The 21,950-nt window shown below is 38.1% G+C and overlaps 1 non-coding gene and 1 pseudogene across 1 annotated transcript; both read left to right on the top strand.

The window, feature by feature from the left end:
• The first annotated feature begins 3,738 nt into the window (after positions 1-3,738).
• On the top strand, positions 3,739-3,874 carry LOC136389863 (small nucleolar RNA SNORA22). Its single transcript, XR_010748424.1, has one exon. It is a non-coding gene; the product is annotated as a small nucleolar RNA SNORA22 (small nucleolar RNA).
• An 11,106-nt stretch (positions 3,875-14,980) lies between these two features.
• LOC136389247 (olfactory receptor 7A5-like) lies at positions 14,981-15,882 on the top strand (annotated as a pseudogene).
• The last annotated feature ends 6,068 nt before the right edge of the window (positions 15,883-21,950 follow it).

The following is a 21,950-nucleotide window of genomic DNA, read 5'->3' as shown; positions in this document are numbered from 1 at the left end:
CAAGTCTTCTAACTGCTGGATATTAAAAATGCCCAGGTTTGTTACAGTTCATATATTTTCTTCTGTGAAGTGTTGGTTTATCCCTTTGCTTAGGGTGTGAAATATGTAAAGTGACACCTCAAAGATATCACCTCTTTTGTCTTCTAGACAGGTTTATTTTTGTTCTCTTATTATTTTGCTGGGCATCAGGGGAAATGTCTTCAGGATCTAAATGCTGCCAGAACCAAGGAAGATTTTTCTTTCTCACACCTGAGCTTGTTAGATCATATTTTTCTCCTCATCCATTTCATTTCATTTCATTCTGTTTCTTTCCCTCTATTCATTTATTAAACAGATTTTTACAGAATTACAACTATTATTTCATTTTTATTTATTAAAACATAATTGTATATAGTTATATATTAGTTGTATAGCTTTATATAGTTGGCATGCAAGGTTATATTAATTTCAGGTGTATGACATAGTGATTTGACTTTTATATACCCTACAACGTGGTCACCACAATAAGTCTAAGCGTCTGTTGCCATGCAAAGTTGTAAGATATTATTCATTGTATTCCCCATACTTATTTATTTTATAACTAAAAGTTTGGTTCTTTTATTCCTCTTTACTTTTTTTTATTTTTTAGTGAGAGGATGGGAGACAGAGACAGACTCCCACATGCACCCAACTGGGATCCACCTGGCAAACCCACTAGGGGGCGATGCTCTGCCCATCTGGAGCCCTTGCTTGTTGCAACCGGAGCCCGTTGTTTTTTTTGTTTTGGTTTGGGGTTTTTTTAGCACCGGAGGCAAAGTCCATGGAGCCATCCTTGGCGCCCGGGGCCAACTCACTCCATGGAGCCATGGCTGCAGGAGGAGAGAAGAAGAGAGAGAGAGAGAGAGAGAGAGAGAGAGAGAGAGAGAGATGCAAGAGGGGGGAGAAGCAGATGGGCGCTCCTGTGTGCCTTGGCTGGGAATCGAACCCAGGACATCCACACACCGGGCCCATGCTCTACCACTAAACCAACTGGACAAGGCTCCTCTTCACCTTTTTTATCCATTCCCTCACCCCTTCCCCTCTGGCCATTTTTGTTTGCTTTGTGAATCTGAATGTTTTCATTTTGTTTTGTTTGTTCATTTTTTAAAAATCATATGGTATTTTTCTAACTTTGTCTGACTTATTTCACTTAGCATATGCCTTCTAGATCCACACATGTTGTCATAAATAGTAAAATTTTATTCTTTTGTATTGCTGAGTAATATTCCATTGTGTGTATACAGCATGAGTCAAAAGTAGGCTAACAATTGTACATGCAACCTCAAGATTATTCTTCTATTATTTTTTATTCTTTATTATTAATTATTAGTAACTATTGCATAATTTTCCATACAAAGAACTGTAAACCTACTTTTGCCACTGTGTGTGTGTGTGTATGTGTGTGTGTAACTTTCATTATCCATTCATCTACTGATGGACACCCAGCAATTCTACTTCTGGGTATTTATCTGAAGAAAAACAAAACACAAATTCAAAAAGATATTTGCACTATGTGATCATTGCAGCATTGTTTACAACAGTTAAGATATAAACAGACTTTTTTCTTTCACCCCAAATTTATTGATCATCTAGTGCAGGGGTCTCAAACTCAACTCAGCATGTGGGCCGCAGAGCAAGATCACAGCCATTCGGCGGGCCGCACTAGGTCTACAAAAGGCAACTGTTACGCAACACTTTTCTCACTGCAGTTGAAAACAAAAAAAAATCAGTACAACAAGCACAATCGTACATGCAGTTTACTCAGTGTCACAAAACGACCAGAAACTGTAGTTCGCATCACAACTGCTGTTAACTAAGCTAATATCTAGCTAGGATGCTAGAGAAATGAAAAATACAAGTAGGCCCCTAGGCTTACTTAATTTTATCCAAAATATTTTGAACTTCGTGGATTAGTCTGCGGGCCGCACAAAATTGTTCGGCGGGCCGCATGCGGGCCGCGAGTTTGAGACCCCTGATCTAGTGGGAGCACAGAACAATATTGATGGGGGTTATTTACAAGGAAATCTCTTACACTCCAATGAGTAGCAGGCCGTCCAATTGATAAATTCAGAGCTACAAAACAGACCTTCATGTACATACATATATATACAATAAGCAGTGGATTCCTGCAACAAAATAGTTCTTCAAGTGTCTTTATTCCCAAAAGAAGTTTTTATCCCACAGATTTGAAATAATTTATTTTAAAAATAAACTGGTACATACAGGACTCTAGATCATAATACCATTTTGCAGCATTTGCATTCAAAATAGCTACTTAAAATTTTATTAACTTTTGTTTAATCATTTTTAATTTTTCAATAACAGTTGACACAAAATATTATATTAGTTTAAGGTGTACACTCCAGTGAGTAGACATTATATACCATAACTTGCTAAGTCATCATCCAAATAAACCTCACACCCATCTGACACCATACATAGTTATTCAAACATTCCCTGTACTGTTTTACATCCCCATGACTATTCTGTAACAATCAATTTGTACTTTTTAATCCTTCACATTTTTCAACCAATACCCCAACTGCCCTTTCATCTGACAACTATCAAAATGTTCTCAGTATTTTTTAGTCTGTTTCTGTTTAGTTTGATTTTTAAATTCAGTTGTTGATACATATGTATTTATTGCCATTTTATTCATATTTTTATCTTTATTTTTCCTTCTTAAAGAATATCCTTTAACATTTCATGTAATACTAGTTTGGTGGTGATGAATCCTTTAGTTTTTTTTGTTTTTTTGTTGTTGTTTTTTTTTTGTATTTTTCTGAAGCTGGAAACGGGGAGAGACAGTCAGACAGACTCCCGCATGCACCCGACCAGGATCCACCCGGCATGCCCACCAGGGGGCGATGCTCTGCCCCTCCGGGGCATCGCTCTGTTGCGACCAGAGCCACTTTAGCGCCTGGGGCAGAGGCCAAGGAGCCATCCCCAGCGCCCGGGCCATCTTTGCTCCAATGGAGCCTCGGCTGCGGGAGGGGAAGAGAGAGACAGAGAGGAAGGAGAGGGGGAGGGGTGAAGAAGCAGATGGGCGCTTCTCCTGTGTGCCCTGGCCGGGAATCAAACCCGGGACTTCTGCACGCCAGGCCGACGCTCTACCACTGAGCCAACCGGCCAGGGCTCCTTTAGTTTTTTTTATGTCTGGAATGTTCTTTATATGTCCTTCAATTCTAAATGATGACTTTGCTGAGAAAAGTAATCTTGGTTGTAGGTCTTTGCTTATCATCACTTTGAATATTTCTTGCCACTCCTTTCTGGCCTGCAAAGTTTCTATTGAAAAATGAATTGATAGTCTTATGGGGGCTCTCTTGTAGATAATTAACTGTTTTTCTCTTGTGCTTTTAAGAGTCTCTCTTTGTCTTTAAACTGCATTTTAATTATGATGTGTCTTGGTGTGGACCTCTCTGGGTTCATCTTATTTGGGACTTCTCTGTGTTTCCTGGATTTGTATGTCTATTTCCTTCACCAGGCTAGGGAACTTTTCTGACATTTTTCAAATAGGGTTTCAATTTTTTTTCTCTTTCCCTTCTCCTTCTGGACCCCATTGATGCAAATGTTGGTACAGTTGACGTCCCAGATACTCCTTACTCTCTCTTCATTTTTGTTGCATTCTTTTTTCTTATTGCTATTTTAACTGGGAGTTTTTTGCTTCATTATATCCCAAATAGCTGATTTGATTCACAGTTTCATTTATTCTACTGTTGAATCCCTATAAAATATTCTTCAAGTGTGCTTTATAGTTCCCTTGGCTTTGACTCTGTGCTAGAGCAATGTCTGCCTTTTTCCTCTGCATTGAAAGGACTATTATCCTTTTACATGTATTCAGAAAGTCAGCACACTAAAAAAAAAGTGAGAAGAAGAAAAAAATTCTTTATTTCAGTTAGTGTATCCTTCATTTCTGACTGGTTCTCTTTTTATGCTTTCTATGTCCTTTTTATGCTGTTGAAGTTCTCACTAAGTTCCTTAAGCATATTTTTTTAGTTTTTATTAATTTTAATGCAGTGACATCAATAAATCAGGTACATATGTTCAAAGAAAACATGTCCAGGTTATCTTGTCATTCAATTATGTTGCATACCCATCACCCAAAGTCAGATTGTCTTCCATCACCTCCTATCTAGTTTTCTTTGTGCCCCTCCCCCTCCCCTTTCCCCTCTCCCTGCCCCCCCCCCGCCCGTAACCACCACACTCTTGTCCATGTCTCTTAGTCTCGTTTTTATGTCCTACCTGTGTATGGAATCATGCAGTTCTTAGTTTTCTCTGATTTACTTATTTCATTTCATATAATGTTATTAAGATCCAACCATTTTGTTGTAAATGATCCGATGTCATCATTTCTTATGGCTGAGTAGTATTCCATAGTGTATATGTGCCACATCTTCTTTATCCAGTCGTCTATTGAAAGGTTTTTTGGTTGTTTCCATGTCTTGGCCACTGTGAACAATGCTGCAATGAACATGGGGCTACATATATCTTTACATATCAATGTTTCTGAGTTTGGGGGGTATATACCCAGTAGAGGGATTGCTGGGTCATAAGGTAGTTCTATTTTCAGTTTTTTTCAGGAACCACCATACTTTCTTCGATAATGGTTGTACTACTTTATATTCCCACCAACAGTGAATGAGGGTTCCTTTTTCTCCACAGCCTCTCCAACATTTGCTATTACCTGTCTTGTTGATAATAGCTAATTTAACAGGTGTGAGGTGGTATCTCATTGCAGTTTTGATTTGCATTTCTCTAATAACTAATGAAGATTAGCATCTTTTCATATATCTGTTCACCATTTATATTTCTTCCTGAGAGTAGTGTCTGTTCATGTCCTCTTCCCATTTTTTATTGGATTGTTTGTTGTTGAGTTTTATGAGTTCTTTGTATATTTTGGATATTAGGCCCTTATCTGAGTTGTTGTTTGAAAATATCATTTCCCATTTAGTTGGCTGTCTGTTTATTTTGTTGTCAGTTTCTCTTGCTGAGCAAAAACTTTTTAGTCTGATGTAGTCCCATTCATTTATTTTTGCCTTCACTTCCCTTGCCTTTGGAGTCAAATTCATAAAATGCTCTTTAAAATCAAGATTCATGAGTAAAGTACCTATGTCTTCTTCTATGTACTTTATTGTTTCAGGTCTTATATTTAGATCTTTGATCCATTTTGAATTCATTTTAGTACAAGGGGACAAACTGTAGTCGAGTTTCATTCTTTTGCATGTGGCTTTCCAGTTTTCCCAGCACCATTTGTTGAAGAGGCTTACTTTCTCTATTGTGTGTTGTTGGCCCCTTTATCAAAAATTATTTGACTATATATATGTGGTTTTATTTCTGGACTTTCTATTCTGTTCCATTGGTCTGAGTGTCTATTTTTCTGCCAATATCATGCTGTTTTGTTTATCATGATTCTATAATATAGTTTGAAGTCAGGAATTGTAATGTCCCCAGCTTCATTCTTTTTCTTTAGGATTGCTTTGGCTATTCGGAGTTTTTTGTTTTTGTTTTTGTTTGTTTGTGTGTTTTTTTGTTTTTTCAGAGACAGAGAGAGAGTCAGAGAGAGGGATAGACAGGGGCAGACAGACAGGAACGAAGAGATGAGAAGCATCAATCATTAGTTTTCCATTGCGCATTGCAATACCTTAGTTGTTCATTGATTGCTTTCTCATATGTGCCTTGACCACAGGCCTTCAGCAGAAAGAGTTACCCCTTGCTCAAGACAGCAACCTTGGGTCCGAACTGGTGAGCTTTTTTTTTTCTCAAACCAGATGAGCCTGAGCTCAAGCTGGCGCCCTTGGAGTCTCGAACCTGGGTCCTCGGCATCCCAGTCCAATGCTCTATCCACTGCGCCACTGCCTGGTCAGGCTATTCAAGGTTTTTTATAGTTCCATATAAATCTGATGATTTTTTTGTTCCATTTCTTTTAAAAAATGTCATTAGAATTTTGATGGAAATTGCATTAAATTTATAAATTACTTTGGGTAATATGGCCATTTTGATTATATTTATTCTTCCTATCCAAGAACAAGAAATATTTTTCCATCTCATTGTATCTTTTTCAATTTCCCTTAACAATGCTTTGTAGTTTTTGTTATATAGGTCCTTTCCATTCTTTGTTATGTTTATTCCTAGGTATTTTACTTTTTTGTTGCAATCGTGAAGAGAATTATTTTTTTGAGTTAGTTTTCTAATGTTTCATTGTTGGCATATAGAAAGGCATATAGACTTTTGTATATTAATTTTGTATCCTACGACCTTACTGTATTGGCTTATTGTTTCTAGTAATCCTTTTGTGGAGTCTTTGGGATTCTCAATGTATAGGATCATATCATCTGCAAAAAGTGATACCTTTACTTCTTCTTTTCCGATATGGATGCTTTTTATTTCTTTCTCTTGTCTGATTGCTCTGGCCAAAACTTCTAGCACCACATTAAATAAGAGTGGAGAGAGTGGACAACCCTGTCTTGTTCCTGATTTAAGGTGGAAAGTCCTCAGTTTTATGCCATTTAATATGATGTTGGCTGATGGTTTATCATATATGGCCTTTATCATGTTGAGATATTTTCCTTCTATACCCATTTTGTTGAGTGTCTTAAACATATAGTTGTGTTGTATTTTATCTAAAAACTTTTCTGCATCTATTGATAAGATCATGTGGTTTTTTTCTTTGTTTTGTTGATATGGTATATTATGTTAACCATTTTACGTATGTTGGACCATCCTTGAGATTCTGGGATGAATCCCACTTGAACATGCTGTATTATTTTTTTAATATGTTGTTGTATTCAATTTGCTAGTATTTTGTTTAGTATTTTAGTATCTGTATTCATTAGAGATATTGGTCTGTAGTTTTCTTTTTTTGTGCCATCCTTGCCAGGTTTCGGTATGAGGGTTATGTTGGCCTCAGAAAATGTGTTTGGAAGTATTGCTTCTTCTTCAATTTTTTGGAAGACTTTGAGTAGAATAGGAACCAAGTCTTCTTTGAATGTTTGATAGAATTCACTAGTATAACCGTCTGGGCCTGGACTTTTATTTGAGGGGAAGTTTTTAATAGTTTTTTCTATTTCTTCCCTGCTAATTGGTGTGTTTAGGCTTTCTGCTTCTTCTTGACCCAGTCTAGGAAGGTTGTATTGTTCTAGGAATTTATCTATTTCTTCTAGATTGTTGAATTTGGTGGCATATAGTTTTTCATAGTATTCTACAATAATTCTTTGTTTATCTATGATATCTGTAGTGATTTCTCCTCTTTCATTTTGGATTTTGTTTATATGAGTCCTTTCTCTTTTTTCCTTGGTGAGTCTTGCCAAGGGTTTGTCAATTTTGTTGATCTTTTCAAAAAACCATTTCCTTGTTTTATTAATTTTTTTATACTTTTTCTGTTCTCTATTTCATTTATTTCTGCTCTGATTTTTATTATTTTCTTTCTTCGGCTGGTTTTGGGTTGTCTTTGTACTTCTTTTTCTAGTTCCTTAAGGTGTGAAGTAAAGTGGTTCACTTGGGCTCTCCCTTGTTTGTTCATATAGACCTGAAGTGATATGAACTTCCCTCTTATTACTGCTTTTGCTGCATCCCAGAGATTCTGATATGTTGCATTGTCATTTTTATCTGTATATATGTTTTGATCTCTGCGCTTATTTCTTCTTTGACCTATTCATTTTTTTAAAGTATGTTGTTTAGCTTCCACATTTTTGTGGGTTATTTTTCCTCTTTTTTGCAGTTGAATTCTAGTTTCAAGGCTTTATGATCAGAAAATATGCTTGGTACAATTTCAATTTTTCTGAATTTGCTGATGTTATTTTTGTGGACCCACATATGGTCAATTCTTGAGAATGTTCCATGTACACTAGAGAAAAATGTATATTCTGTCGCTTTGAGATGAAATGTCCTGTAGATGTCTATCATATTCAGGTGCTCTAGTGTTTTCTTTAAGGCCTATATTTCTTTATTGATTTTCTGTTTGGATGAATGATCTAGAGCTGTCAGCAGTTTATTGAGGTCTCCAAGTATGATTGTATTTTTGTCAGTTTTTGTTTTAAGGTCAATAAGTAGCTGTCTTATATATTTTGGTGTTCCTTGGTTTGGTGCATATATATTAAGAATTGTTATGTCTTCTTGATTCAGCATCTCCTTAATCATTATGAAATGACCATTTTTGTCTCTGAGTACTTTTTCTGTCTTGTAGTCAGCATTATTAGATATGAGTATTGCTACACCTGCTTTATTTGGATGTTATTTGGTTGGAGTATTGTTTTCCAGCCTTTCACTTTGAATTTGTTTTTATCCTTGTTGCTTAGATGTGTTTCTTGTAGGAAGCATACAGTTGGATTTTCTTTTTTAATCCATTCTGCTACTCAGTGTCTTTTTATTGGTGAGTTTAATCCATTTACATTTAGTGTAATTATTGACACTTGTGGGTTCCCTGTTGCCATTTTATAAATTGCTTTCTGTTAGTTTTGTATCTTGTTTGACTCTTCTCTTTTGTTTTTCTATCATTTGTTTTTGTTTGTTTGTATTCCATACTTCTTTCCTCTGTTGCTACCTTTTTTAAGTCATGTGCTTCTGTGGTGGTTTTTTTCAAGGGTGGTTACCATTAAGTAATGAAAAGGGTACCTACCATGTTCATTGTAGTACACTATCTTATGAGTGCTTCTGCACTTCATCGTCCTTTGCTACTGTTAATCTCCGTCCTCTCCCTTCTTTTTTTTTGTTTTTGTTGTCACAGTTTGAATTTGGTTTTATTGTGTTCTTGATGTAGTTTTTACTTGTGGTTTTGTTTTGTTTTGTTCTTTGAATCTGGTTGGAAAACCCCCTTTAGTAATTCCTGGAGTGGGGGTTTTCTGATGGTAAATTCCCTCATCTTTTCTGTATCTGTGAATGTTTTTATTTCTCCATATTTGAAGGATAGCTTTGATGGGTATAGTATTCTTGGCTGAAAGTTTCTCTCTTTCAGGATTTTAAATATTGGGGTCCACTCTCTTCTAGCTTGTAGAGTTTCTGCTGAGAAATCTGATGATAATCTAATAGGCCTTCCTTTATATGTTGTATCCTTCTTTTCTCTGGCTGCCTTGAGAATTTTTTCTTTATCGTTGGTTTGTGCCAATTTCATTATGATGTGCCTTGGAGTAGGTTTGTTGGGGTTAAGAAAACTCAGTGTTCTGTTTTCTTCTTGAATTTGAGGCTTTAGTTCTTTCCACAGACTTGGGAAGTTCTCATCTATTATTTGTTTAAATATGTTCTCCATTTCATTTTCTCTCTTTTCTCCCTCTGATATACCTATTATTCTTTTTTTTTTTTTTTTGTATATTTCTGAAGTTGGAAATGGGGAGGCAGTCAGACAGACTCCCCCATGCGGCTGACCGGGATCCACCCAGCATGCCCATCAGGGGGCAATGCTCTGCCCATCTGGAGCATTGCTCTGTTGCAACCAGAGCCATTCTAGCACCTGAGGCAGAAGCCACAGAGCCATCCTCAACGCCCAGGCCAACTTTGCTCCAATGAAGCCTTGACTGCGGGAGGGGAAGAGAGAGACAGAGAGGAAGGAGAGGGGGAGGGGTGGAGAAGCAGATAGTCCTGGAATCGAACCCAGGACTCCTGAACGCCTGGCCGACGCTCTACCACTGAGCCAACCGGCCAGGACCCCTATTATTCTTATGTTAGTCTTTTTGATGGATTCAGACAATTCCTGTAGGGCTTTCTCATTTTTTTTAATTTTTGAGTCTCTTTCTTCTTCTCTCTGTTGTGCCTCAAGTTGCTTGTCTTCTATGTCACTAATCCTACCTTCTGACTGGCCTGTTCTATTAGCTAAGCTTGTTACCTCATTTTTCAGTTCATGAATTGAGTTTTTCATCTCTGTTTGATTTGTTTTTATAGTTTTAATTTCCTTGGTAATATATTTTGTGTGTTTATTGAGTTGTTTTCTGAGCTCCCTAAATTGCCTTTCTGTGTTTTCTTGTATATCTCTGAGTATTTTTAGGATTTCTATTTTAAATTCTCTGTCACTTACTCCAAGGTTTCCAATATATTAAATTTTTTCTCCATAGATTTTTCCTCATATATCTGTGCTACATCTCTGTCTTTTGTATCCATGATATTCTATTTCCTTTTCCTTAATGGCATCTGAGGGTGGTTTTGTTGGTAGTACTAATGAGAATTAATAAAGAATAAAAATTTTTTAAAAAAGAAAAAGAAAAAAATGGGAAAAAAAAAGAAAATTTATTATTTCCCCCTGCTGGGGTCCAGCCCTGGGGGGGAATCCAGGGGTCCCACAGGAAGAGATGGCATCAGCACAAATCAAGTGAGAGAGCCAAATTCTTTTTTAGCATTCACTGCCAGGCATCTCTGCCAATGTCTAGTCTAGCTTTATATATACACACACTAAGTTACAATCACATGGTATTCAGAATGCATTGATTAATAATTGTTTTTGTTTCACTATGGTTATATATTTCTAGGCAACAGTTAATTCATTTCTATAAGCTATAAATCAGGTGGTAAGTCATTCTAAGCATAGTTATACAATAACTTGAGTAGCAACAACAATATTGGCGCAAACTTCTAAAAGTATTGATTAATAACTCTACTTTATCTAAGGGTCTATTGTCTGATCAAATTTTATTTATCTACTATATTCATACACTAGTTAAGTTCTAACTTTATTTTTCTCAGAGTATTTCACCACCTGCAGGTCAGGTATACAAGAAGAAAGGAAAGTTTCTCTACCACATGAAAAGGCTAGGGAGGTAAAGTAATGAATTAAGTGAAGGCTGAAAGGTGCTTCTGTGTATAGTTACTGTTTCCTACCTATTTATAAGTCACAATCTATTTTTTCTAACATGATTAATAAGAATGAATTCTCCTATAAACTTAACCCTTTTCAAGGGATATCATAACCAGCCTCTTATGTCTATGAGCCCAGGCAAAGGGGATTACAGACTTTTCTGTGGAACTCACACCCTCTGTCTCATTTTCAAAAGAAATTATTATGAATCTACAGGGAAAGCATGGTGCTATTATCCCTGTGCCATAAATGATAGCACACACACCCAGAAAAGGGGGGATAAAAGGCCAAATTAATTCAAAAAGTTAAAGAGGGAAGTATCATTGCATCTTTTCTCTGCTGTGACTTTGTCAACCAGCAGCCATTGATCGGCTTTCGACATCCCCCCCCCTTTTATTTTCTCCTCTCCTCTCCCCTCCTCCTTGAGAAAAAATTGTGATGAACTGTGAATTATATTGTGCTAAATGGAACAAAAAACTACCTATAACGGAGGGCCTGAGTTGGGGAGAAGTGATAAAAGGGCAAAAAAGGAGGTAGAGACCCACAAAATGCTTTTAAAAAATTGGGTCAAGAATAAAATGATTTGCTTGTAAGTGATGGTCAACTAAGAGATATAATGAGAGGGATAAGAGGGAAACAGGAAAAAGGAAAAAAATTTTAATTACTATTGTATTAAGTGGAGCAAAAACTAGATAGAATGGAGAGCCAGGGTTGGGAGGAATGCTAATGAGTTGAAAAGCAAAGTAAAAAGCACCCAAAGTGCCACAAAGAAAAAATTTGAGTCTCAAATAAAATAATTTGTTCATGATTGAGGATTGAATGAGAGGAAAAGTAAAGGAGAAAAGAAGAAACTAATATAGGGGGGGGAAACAAAAAGAAGAAAAAAGAACAAAAAGAGAGAGAGAGTTAAGGGTTTTGGAGTGCAACCGTCATAGAGAGAAAGGAAGAGGAAAAGAAAGAAAATGGGAAATGTAACACTTATGGGTAGTGTAGTTCAAGAAGGGGAAAGAATAAGATGGGCAGAGAATAAAATGACAAGGGTGGAAGAAAAAGAAAATAAGACAAGAAGATGAAAGAAACAAAAAAATGGAAAAGGTTATAAAGTCTGGATTTTTCTTGATTTTGAGACGCTATCTTCTTCCTTTTTCTTTCCTCTCTTTCTTCCTGGTTGGTGACTCTGTACCCCAGGCTCTGCCCCTGTGGCACATTTAGGTAGAGATTTGCAGTTGATAAGTCTCTATGGCGATGTCATATATTAGGCTTCAGTCACGTTGGCAGTCGAGGCTCATTAGCATTTGCAGGCTCCGACAATGAGAGAGTCCATTTTCCCAGAGCCTCTCTCCTAGTCTCTCCTTCCTGAATTAGCAGCCTGATGATCCAGCTATGGGGTTGCTGCTGCCTCGGCCTGGAGAGTAAGAGGCTCAAAGAGCTGTCAAATCCCCCCTCTATCCCCACTCAGTGCAGGGCTCTGGGTAAGACTCAGTCAGAGCCACCAGCATAATCAGGTGGGGCTGGGAGCCAATTGCTCTCAAGGTGCCTTTCTATGCACCTCCAGGCATGTCCAGTATGCCTCAGCACTCTGTAGGACCACTCTCCCCAGGCTTTTTGCACTTTGTAACCTGTTTTGGCTAGGTAGAAGATGGCCTATTTGCTGTTTGCAAAACAGGAGGTCTTAAAAGCTGCCAAATCTCTCTTTTTAACATATAGCCCTAAGTATGAAAGCTCTGCCAATCAGAAGTTGCCCCCACCCCTACGTGCATAGCAAGAGGCACTAAAAAATATCATGCCTCCTGTCTTAGATCACTGAATTGAGAGAGATCTTGTCAGTTTGAGCCACATAGGTCAGTTGGGAGGTGAGCAGACTGTGGGTTAAGCTAACTTCAGTGATTGGATCCGCAGATCTGCTCCCGAGTCAGACTGCAAACTGCTTGCGTGCCCCACAGGGCTATTAGCTTGAATGGCTGGGTGAGGCGCCCCGCCCGCCCGGAGAAGTTCAGGCGTAGGGAAGTTTGCTTTTGCGCATTCCCCGCGCACCGCTGTTCAGTGTGCAGGGACCACACCGAGACTCTGGTCACAGCCCACACAAAGGCCTCTGACTCTGCCTTTCTGTCTGGGAACACAGGCGCCCACTCCCGGGGTGCTAAGAGGAACCTCTCGCACACTATTGGTGCTCACCAACCAGGATATCAGGTCTAATGACGGCCGCCACTCACCCGTCTTTGCCAGGGTCTGGTGCGGGTGTTAGCTCACATTGGCTGAGTCACCACAGGCACACTCTTTCCTTGGCTCGGATGTCTATGCCACAGCCTGGCTCGATCCCTCCACACCCTTAGCCCTCTATCTCAGTTCCAAGTGAAAGCAGCCCTTGCTTAGGTTAATGAGGAATGCGGAGTATTCCTTTCTCCGTCTTATTTCCTTCAGGGTTGATTATATATATATTTAGTCAATTTTTTGCTCAATCATACCTTCGTGTACAGTGTGTGGGACTTCTAGATGCTCCAAGGATAGATTTTTCTGTCTCTGGTTGAAGAACTTGTTGAAATTTTGGGGAGATTTATCGGCATCGCTCCTCACGGCGTCATTTCTCTGATCTCACCCTTAAGCATCTTTATAAGTATTGTTTTGAACTCTGTTGTTTAGTATTTTGCTTTCATTTAATTTAGTTCTTTTTTTGGAAATCTCTCTGTTTCTTCATTTGGGACCTGATTCTCTGTCTCCACATTTTAGCTGTTTTCTATGTTTGTTTCTACATATTAGGTAGAACTGCTATGTCTCCTAAACTTAGAGAAGTTTCCTTGTGTAGTAGATGCCCAGTGGGCCCAGTGAGGCAACTTCCCAATTATACAAACTGTGCTCTCTAGGTGCTCCCCTGTATGGGCTGTGTGCACTGTCCTGTTGTAGTTGATCCTTAATTGCTGTTGGTGTCACTGGGAAGTATTGACCCTCTGGCCAATTGGCTGGGAGTACTGGCTATGACTACAACAGAGGAGCTTCTGTGCAAGATCCAACCCTATAGTGCAAGACTTGCTTCAGTGGGGATTTGGTGCTCACCAAGTCTACCCCTTGAGTGTGTTGCTGGTGAGGTGGTAAGGTTGTAATCCAGCATTGTCTGAGGTGGTCCACTGGGTGCCCTGGCTCTGGGACCTCTCAGGGGTACAAGGTCAACCACCACCTGTGTCCCTCCTATGGCCACCTGATAGGAGCTGAGGGCAATTTGCAAATGGCTTGCTAGTGCCAGACCTGGGGACTCTTAGCGAGAGGTGCTGTGTATACAGAGGCCAAATCCTGCTTGTTTGAGAGATTTTAGGAAAGTTTGAAGCATAAAGTAAGAGAGGCCAGTTGTATGGAAAAGTCACTGGAAATGGCTTGGATGGGCTGAAAGTTGGGTGGGGAAGGATATCAGGGAATCTCCAGGGTGGGGAAAACAGTGTGAGTCAGGTTGATGGAGACTCAGATATGGCACCCACCTGTTAGCTCTATAGAAGAGGAAGTGTCTCAGAAAAGGTACAATGGCCTCTGCCAGCACTTTTTTCTGACAGAAAGCTGCTACACTAGATTTTGTTGCCCTGATGCCAGATAATCCAGTTCCTCCCCAAATGTCTCTGGTTCCTTTCAAGCTGCTTCCCCAGTGCTGGAGCTCAGAGAGAGTGAGTCCCAGGTAGTCTGTGCACCAGCCCTTTAAGAGGAGCTGCCTTCGGCTCCAGCAGCGTCTATATCACCCAGCCATAATCCTGTTGATTTTTACAGCCAGAAGTCATGAGGACTTCTCCTCCTGGCTCTGGAAGCTGGGGCTGGGGGACCTGGTGTGGAGCTTGGCCCCTTTGCTATTCAGGGTATCTTCACAACTGAGATACTCCTTTTTTAAATTTTTTTTATTCATTTATTTTAAAGAGAATAGAGAGAAACAGAGAGAGAGAGAGAGAAGGGAAGGGGTCCCTTTTTATTTTAAATCACCACACGCAGGTGTGATGCTAGCCATCTGCATCTCTGCCACTCCCACCAGCCCTAATTTGACATCTTCTTGAAATCCCTACGTGTAATACTTTCTTTCAGCTAGATTTTATGTGATTCAGAATGACAGTTGTTCTGCAGTTTAGTTGTAATAGTAATGTTGTTTGGGAGAATTTAAGTACTGCATTTATTTCACTTCCATCTTCTTATCTATTGGCTAAGGCTGTTTTGAGTGAAAATTAGAACTGCAGCCCCTCGTATTTGGGCTCTTCCTGTCCATGTACCTAATCACCGTGTTGGGAACCTGCTCATCATCCTGGCCGTCAGTTCAGACTCCCACCTCCACACGCCCATGTACTTCTTCCTCTGGAACCTGTCCCTGGTGGACACCTGCTCCACCTCCACCACCGTCCCGAAGATGCTGCTGAACATGCAGACTCAGAGCAGAGTCATAGCCTATATTTTCCTATTTTTTGCAGGGTTGGTTGACTTTATCCTGACTGTGATGGCCTATGACCACTTTGTGGCCATCTGCCAGCCCCTGCACTACATGGTCATCATGAATTGCCAGCTTTGTGGACTGCTGGTTCTGGTGTCCTGGGTCATTAGTGCCCTGTATTCTTTGTTGCAAAGCTTAATGACATTGCAACTGTCCTTCTGTACATACTTGGAAATTCTACACATTTTCTGTGAACTAAATCAGATGATCCAACCTGCTTGTTCTGACACTTTTCTTAATAACATGGTGATGTATTTTGGAGTCGGCCTGCTGGGTGGTGGTCCCCTTGATGGTATCATTTACTCCTACTCCAAGATAGTGTCATGCATACAAGGAATTCCATCAGCTCAGGGGAAATATAAAACATTTTCTACCTGTGGATCTCACCTCTCAGCTGTCTCCTTATTTTATTTTACAAGCCTAGGCATGTACCTCAGCTTTGCTGCTACCCACAGCTCACACTCAAGTGCAACAGCCATGCATACAATACTCAGTGTTGTACGCCATGGTCACACCCATGCTGAACCCTTTCATTTACAGTCTGAAGAAGAAAGACATAAAGCAGGCTCTGAAGAGATTTGCTGGGATGGCAGGTAAAAAAGGACTAGTTGTCCTAGGGCTTAGGAAGTACCTATGATTGCAGGGCTCAAAGTCTTGGAGCCAGAACTTTCTATTCTTTAATCAACATGGGGTCTTAGAATTTGCACCTTCTTTTTTATTTCCTGGAATTTCTGTTTATGTTTCAACATTTCTATCCAATTTAAGTAACCACTTTATTAAACTTTCTGCTCTGTTATATAAACAGTTTTCCCCTGTGTTCCTACCTTTAAAGTTTTCCTAGTCTTAATCAGAAATACTTGGAAATCAGGTTTATTTCATGGGCCACACAGGTTTCTTAAGAATAATTTCTTCCCATGACATATATTATTGTATGTAATATTTTTCTTATTTTATAAATTGAATAATTGTAAGTCATATTACTCATGTGGAATAAACTTCACTTGACTATTTATACATTTATATAATTTTATTCCAGAAAAATCTAAAACCAACTTTTTCACTTTTGTTTTTCTTATTCTTTGTATGTCAGTACTTTAATTGCTATTTCTGATAATGTAGAGTTTATCATTTTTTCATTTAACTATAGATAGTGATACTAAAACCCAGGAATTCCTGGGGCAATGGCCTGGATCATACTACTTGTTATTCAGACCCAAGTTGTGGCTGAACTGGCGCTGGTGGTCCTTACAATAATTGCTACCACCATCAGGAAACTGTGAAACCACAAGATTTAATACTGAACAGACTTTGTGTGTACTGAACACACAAGGAAGTCATAGGAAGAAAGCGAAAAAGAAAGAAAGAATGGACCTCTGCCTTTATGGGGGTCTAAAGACAGGATGGCTAGAGTGTTACAGAGCCATCCTTCATTGATGATTTTAAAACATAAGAGCTGGAATTAGGGTGGGGAAGGAAAGAGGATCACTCATGAGGTAGTTATCTAAGCTGTCAGGGTCTCTAAAAGGGGAAACTCATGGGTGGGGCAACCAGGGTACTTATCTGCCAGGGTGTCATACAATTGACAGTATGTTTATTAGATTGGTTATCTTTGAAATGAGGCCTCATAAACCAAAAGCTAATGTCAATCATTTCACTAAAAACATGCTACTGTGTTCTTACCTACTTCCTGGTTTCATTCAGTGCAGTGTCCAGAATACCTACCATAATTATGACAAAAATTAATTATCAAATATATATCTCCTACTGGAGTGTACACGGAAAGGCAAATTTCAATAAATATACTGCTCACAAAAATTAGGGGATATTTCAAAATGAATATGAAGCGATTAAAAAAGAGCATTTGATTTTTTTTTTTAAAACAAGATCATCAGAAAAGCAAACAAGTCAAAGAAAGTTGTTTGATTATGCAAATGAGATGCAAAGCTAATTTTTATTTCATTGGTGAAAATGCACTATACTAAAGGCTGGCAGTATCGGCACATTCCCTGATCCCCTAATTTTTGTGAGCAAGGTAGATTAAGAAATATATTTTAGTGTCAGAGGAACCAAAAATTTTAGTCACTCATTTTATTACTACGCAAGACATTTCTTTTCTCTTTTTTTCACCATGACCAAGTGGGGTTTATTCCCGGGACATAACATTGGTTTAATATTCAAAAATTAAGTGATGTAATTCATAACACTAATAGGCTAAAGAAGTTACATGATCATATCAATCAATGTACAGAAAGCATTTGACAAAATTCAATTTGAGGTAAAAGGCATATGTGCCTGTTTTCATTATTTATACGAGGTCAGAAAAAAAAAAAGACATATAGATCAAAAAGAAATAAAACTGCCCTAAGGATGACATGATTGTGGGAATGTTGGCCTGAGAGATTACTCTGCTGTGTTGGAGGAGGGATTGTCAAAACTGTATTTGCATTTGTTGTTGGTGTTTCAAATGCTAAAACAAAACCACAAGCAATCTTCTCTTCAAACATTTGAGGTTCTTCCTAGAGATAATATTTACACTTTGTGATACTATTCATCGAGGGTTCTCTTACATTTATCATATACAATAAATGCAAAGGTTCACATTGTCAGAGAGGTCCTGGGGACCAACTGTCAACATACGTACCTTGGCTCAGCCACTGCGCTGTGTTATCACTGTGCCCAACTTTCTTAACTTCTCTGCTCAATTCCACTTCCTCAATTATATTAATGCTGACAACAGTACTTATTTCACTGGGTTATTATTGGGTTAAATGTAAAAACAGGTGCATTTTATTTTAATTTTTTTTAATTTATTCATTTTAGAGAGGAGAGAGAGTGAGAGAGAGAAAGAAGAGAGGAGCAGGAAGCATCAACTCCCATATGTTCCTTGACCAGACAAGTACAGGGTTTCAAACAAGTGACCTCAGTGTTCCAGGTCAACGCTTTATCCACTGTGCCACCACAGGTCAGGCCAAAACAGGTGCATATTTGAAAATACTGTCTGATGTATAGAAAGCGCAATAAATGTTACTTACTCATATTTTTGTGGATATATGAAATGTCCCTGTCCTACTTAATATTTTCCCTATAACCAAAGAATAATAACAACATTGCTCATAAAAATTAAATGTTTGGGCCCTAGCCAGTTAGCTCAGTGGTAAAGCATCAGCCTGCATGTGGAAGTCTTGGGTTCAATTCCCAATCAGGGCACACAGGAGAAGCAATCATCTGCTTCTCCACCCTTCCCCTCCCCCTTCTCTCCTACCCTCGTACAGCCATGGCTTAAATAGTTCAAACAATTTGGCTCCAGTTGCTGAGGATGGCTCCATGGCTATCCTCAGGTGCTAAAATAGCTCAGTTGCTGAGCAATGGAGCAGCAGCTCCAGGTGAACAGAGCATCACCCTGTTGCAGGCTTGCCAGGTGGATCCTGGTTGGGATGCATGCAGGAGCCTATCTCTGCCTCCCCGCCTCTCATTTAATAATAATAATAATAATAATAATAATAATAATAAATTAAACATTTGAGAATTTTCTTCAAAGAGCAAATTATATATAAGACAAAAATTAGGAAAACTAACAAATAGAAAACTTGTAGCAAAAGAAAGAAAATTAGTACATATGGCAAAATATCCAATCCCACAAGTTATTTATGCAATACTAGTTCAAACAACAATGAAGTACCATTTTATATCTAGTAAATCACAAGTAGTAAAATAACACCCATATTAACCAGGTTGTGGTCAACAGGTAGACTAGTGGACAGTGAATGTTGATATAACTGTTTTGGTAAACAATTTTCATTACATTTGAAAGCAAATAAAAAACTGCTTATGTCTGTTATATGTGACACGGGGCTTCCTGTAACAGCATTTACTGCTTTGTCTCACTAGCCTCCTCCAGTAGTCAGAACTAATTCCAGATTCAGTACTTTCCAATGTATTCCCTAATATCAGTTACTGCGGCATTATCGAACATCCTCACATAAGCATGAGGTTGAAGAATGAGAAATGTTATATCCAAGGCCAAGAAGTATGAGCATCTATTAGGGAAAGAATAACACAAAGAACTAAAACTAAAGTATAAGAAAGGATGTGGGACCAAAATAACATACCCAAGATTAGATTAGATCATGTCAGAGCTGTCAAAATTCAGAGTCTGGAGATGCTGGTGATAAACATACAGATGCTAACAACTATTCTTAGGGTGTCTGTAGCACAACTTTTTGAGTTCTTAAACAAATGTCATCCTTTTGAACTGGAAAGCAGAAGACATTAAGAAACAAGTAATCATCAAATTTTGAGTACTTTTGTTAGAACAGATGGATTTAACTTACTATGTATCAGACTGAAGGGAAAAGAAAAATTTGGTTTGGTCTGTTGGCTTCTACATTCTCATTCACAATAAATTGTTATTGATTGGGTTATGAAAAGGCTGAAAAAGTCTCTGAAAATACAGGAAGACGTCAGATACACTTGCACCAGAAAGCAGCATGCAACACACCTTCTCCTAAGCTTTTACTGAAATATTCATAAATATTTTTTCAAACATGCAAATGCACAAATCAATTACTGAGCATATAAGCTTCAAAAAATAAAAAATAGATCTTGAAAGACTTCTGTAATTTGAGACTGAACCAGGGATTTAGCATTGTGTCCTCAAGGAATTAACCATAAATAGCTCAGAACGTGTCCAACACCTTTCTCTGTGTTCCCTTCATTGGTCCAGCTACTGGCTTTATAATTCTCCCTTAACTGAATGACTTGATAGCAGTAGAAAGCACATTCATATTATCATTTATATTTTTTATTTTATTATATTTTTAAATTTTATTTAGACAATTAATTTTAACGGGGTGATATTGATCAATTAGAGAACATAGATTCAGAGAAAACATCTCCAGATCATTTTGACATTTGATTATGTTGTATACTTATCACCCAAAGTCAAATTGTCCTCTGTAATCTTTTATTTGGTTTTCTTTATGCCCCTCCCCTCCCTCTCCTCCCTTCCCCTTCCCCTGGTAACCACCACATTCTTGTCCATGTCCATGAGTCTCAATTTTGTGTCCCGCCTATGTATGGAATCATACAGTTCTTAGCTTTTTCTGATTTAGTTATTTCACTTAGTATATTGTTATCAAGGCCCATCCATGTTGTTGTAAATGATTTCTTATGGCTAAGTAGTATTCCATAGTATATATGTGCCACATCTTCTTTATCCAGTCTTCTGCTGAAAGGCTTTTTGGTTGTTTCCATGTCTTAGCCACCGTGAACAATGCTGCGATGAACATGGCACTGCATGTGTCTTTACATACCAATGTTTTTGAGATTTGGGGGTATATATCCAGTAGAAGGATGGCCGGGTCATAAGGTAGTTCTGTTCTTATTTTTTTGAGGAACCACCATACTTTCTTCCATAATGGTTGTACTACTTTACATTTCCACCAACAGTGAATGAGGGTTCCTTTTTCTCTGCAGCCTTTCCAACACTTATTACCTGTCTTGTTGATAATAGCTAATCTAACAGGTGTGAGGTGGTACCTCATTGCAGTTTTGATTTGCATTTCTCTAATAACTAATGAAGATGAGCATCTTTTCATATATCTATTGACTATTTGTATTTCTTCCTGGGAGAAGTGTTTGTTCATATCCCATTTTTTTATTGGATTGTTTGCTTGTTTGTTGTTGAGTTTTGTGAGTTTTTTAAATATTAAGCCCTTATCTGAATTGTTGTTTGAAAATATCATTTCCCGTTTAGTTGGCTGTTTGTTTTGTTATCAGTTTCTTTTGCTGTGCAAAAGCTTCTTAGTCTGATGTAGTCCCATTCATTTATCTTTGCCTTCACTTCCCTTGCCTTTGGAGTCAAATTTATAAAATACTCTTTATGGCCAAGGTCCATGAGTTTAGTACCTATGTTTTCTTCTATGTAATTTATTGTTTCAGGTTTTATATTTAGGTCTTTGATCCATTTTGAATTAATTTTAGTACAAGGGGACAAACTGTAGTCGAGTTTCATTCTTTTGCATGTGGCTCTCCAGTTTTCCCAGCACCATTTATTGAAGAGGCTTTCTTTTCTCCATTGTGTGTTTTTGGCTCCTTTATCAAAGATTATTTGATAAAGTAATTACCAGATTATTTCATCTGGGCTCTCTATTCTGTTCCATTGGTCTGAGTGTCTATTTTTCGGCCAATACCATGCTGTTTTAATTATTGTGGCTCTATAATATAATTTGAAGTCAGCTATTGTAAAGCCCCTAGCTTCATTCTTTTTCCTTAGGATTACTTTGGCTATTCAGGGTTTTTTATAGTTTTATATAAACCTGATGATTTTTTGTTTCATTTCTTTAAAAAATGACATTGGAATTTTGATGAGAATTGCATTAAATTTGTATATTGCTTTGGGTAATATGGCCATTTTGACTATATTTATTCTTCTTATCCAAGAACAAAGAATATTTTTCCATTTCATTATATCTTTTCTGATTTCCCTTAACAATGCTTTGTAGTTTTCATTATATAGGTCCTTTACATTCTTTGTTATGTTTATTCCTAGGTATTTTTTGTTGTTGTTGCAACCGTAAAAGGGATTATTTTTATTTTATTTTATTCATTTTGGAAAGAAGAGAGAAAGGGAGAGAGAGAGACAGAGAGGGAGAGAGAGAGGAGAGAAAGACAGAGAGAGAAGGTGGGGAGGAGCTGGAAGCATCA

The sequence above is a fragment of the Saccopteryx leptura genome, chromosome 1, assembly GCF_036850995.1.
Source record: "Saccopteryx leptura isolate mSacLep1 chromosome 1, mSacLep1_pri_phased_curated, whole genome shotgun sequence".
Lineage (NCBI taxonomy): Eukaryota > Metazoa > Chordata > Mammalia > Chiroptera > Emballonuridae > Saccopteryx > Saccopteryx leptura.
This window is presented reverse-complemented; position numbering and strand designations above follow the sequence as displayed.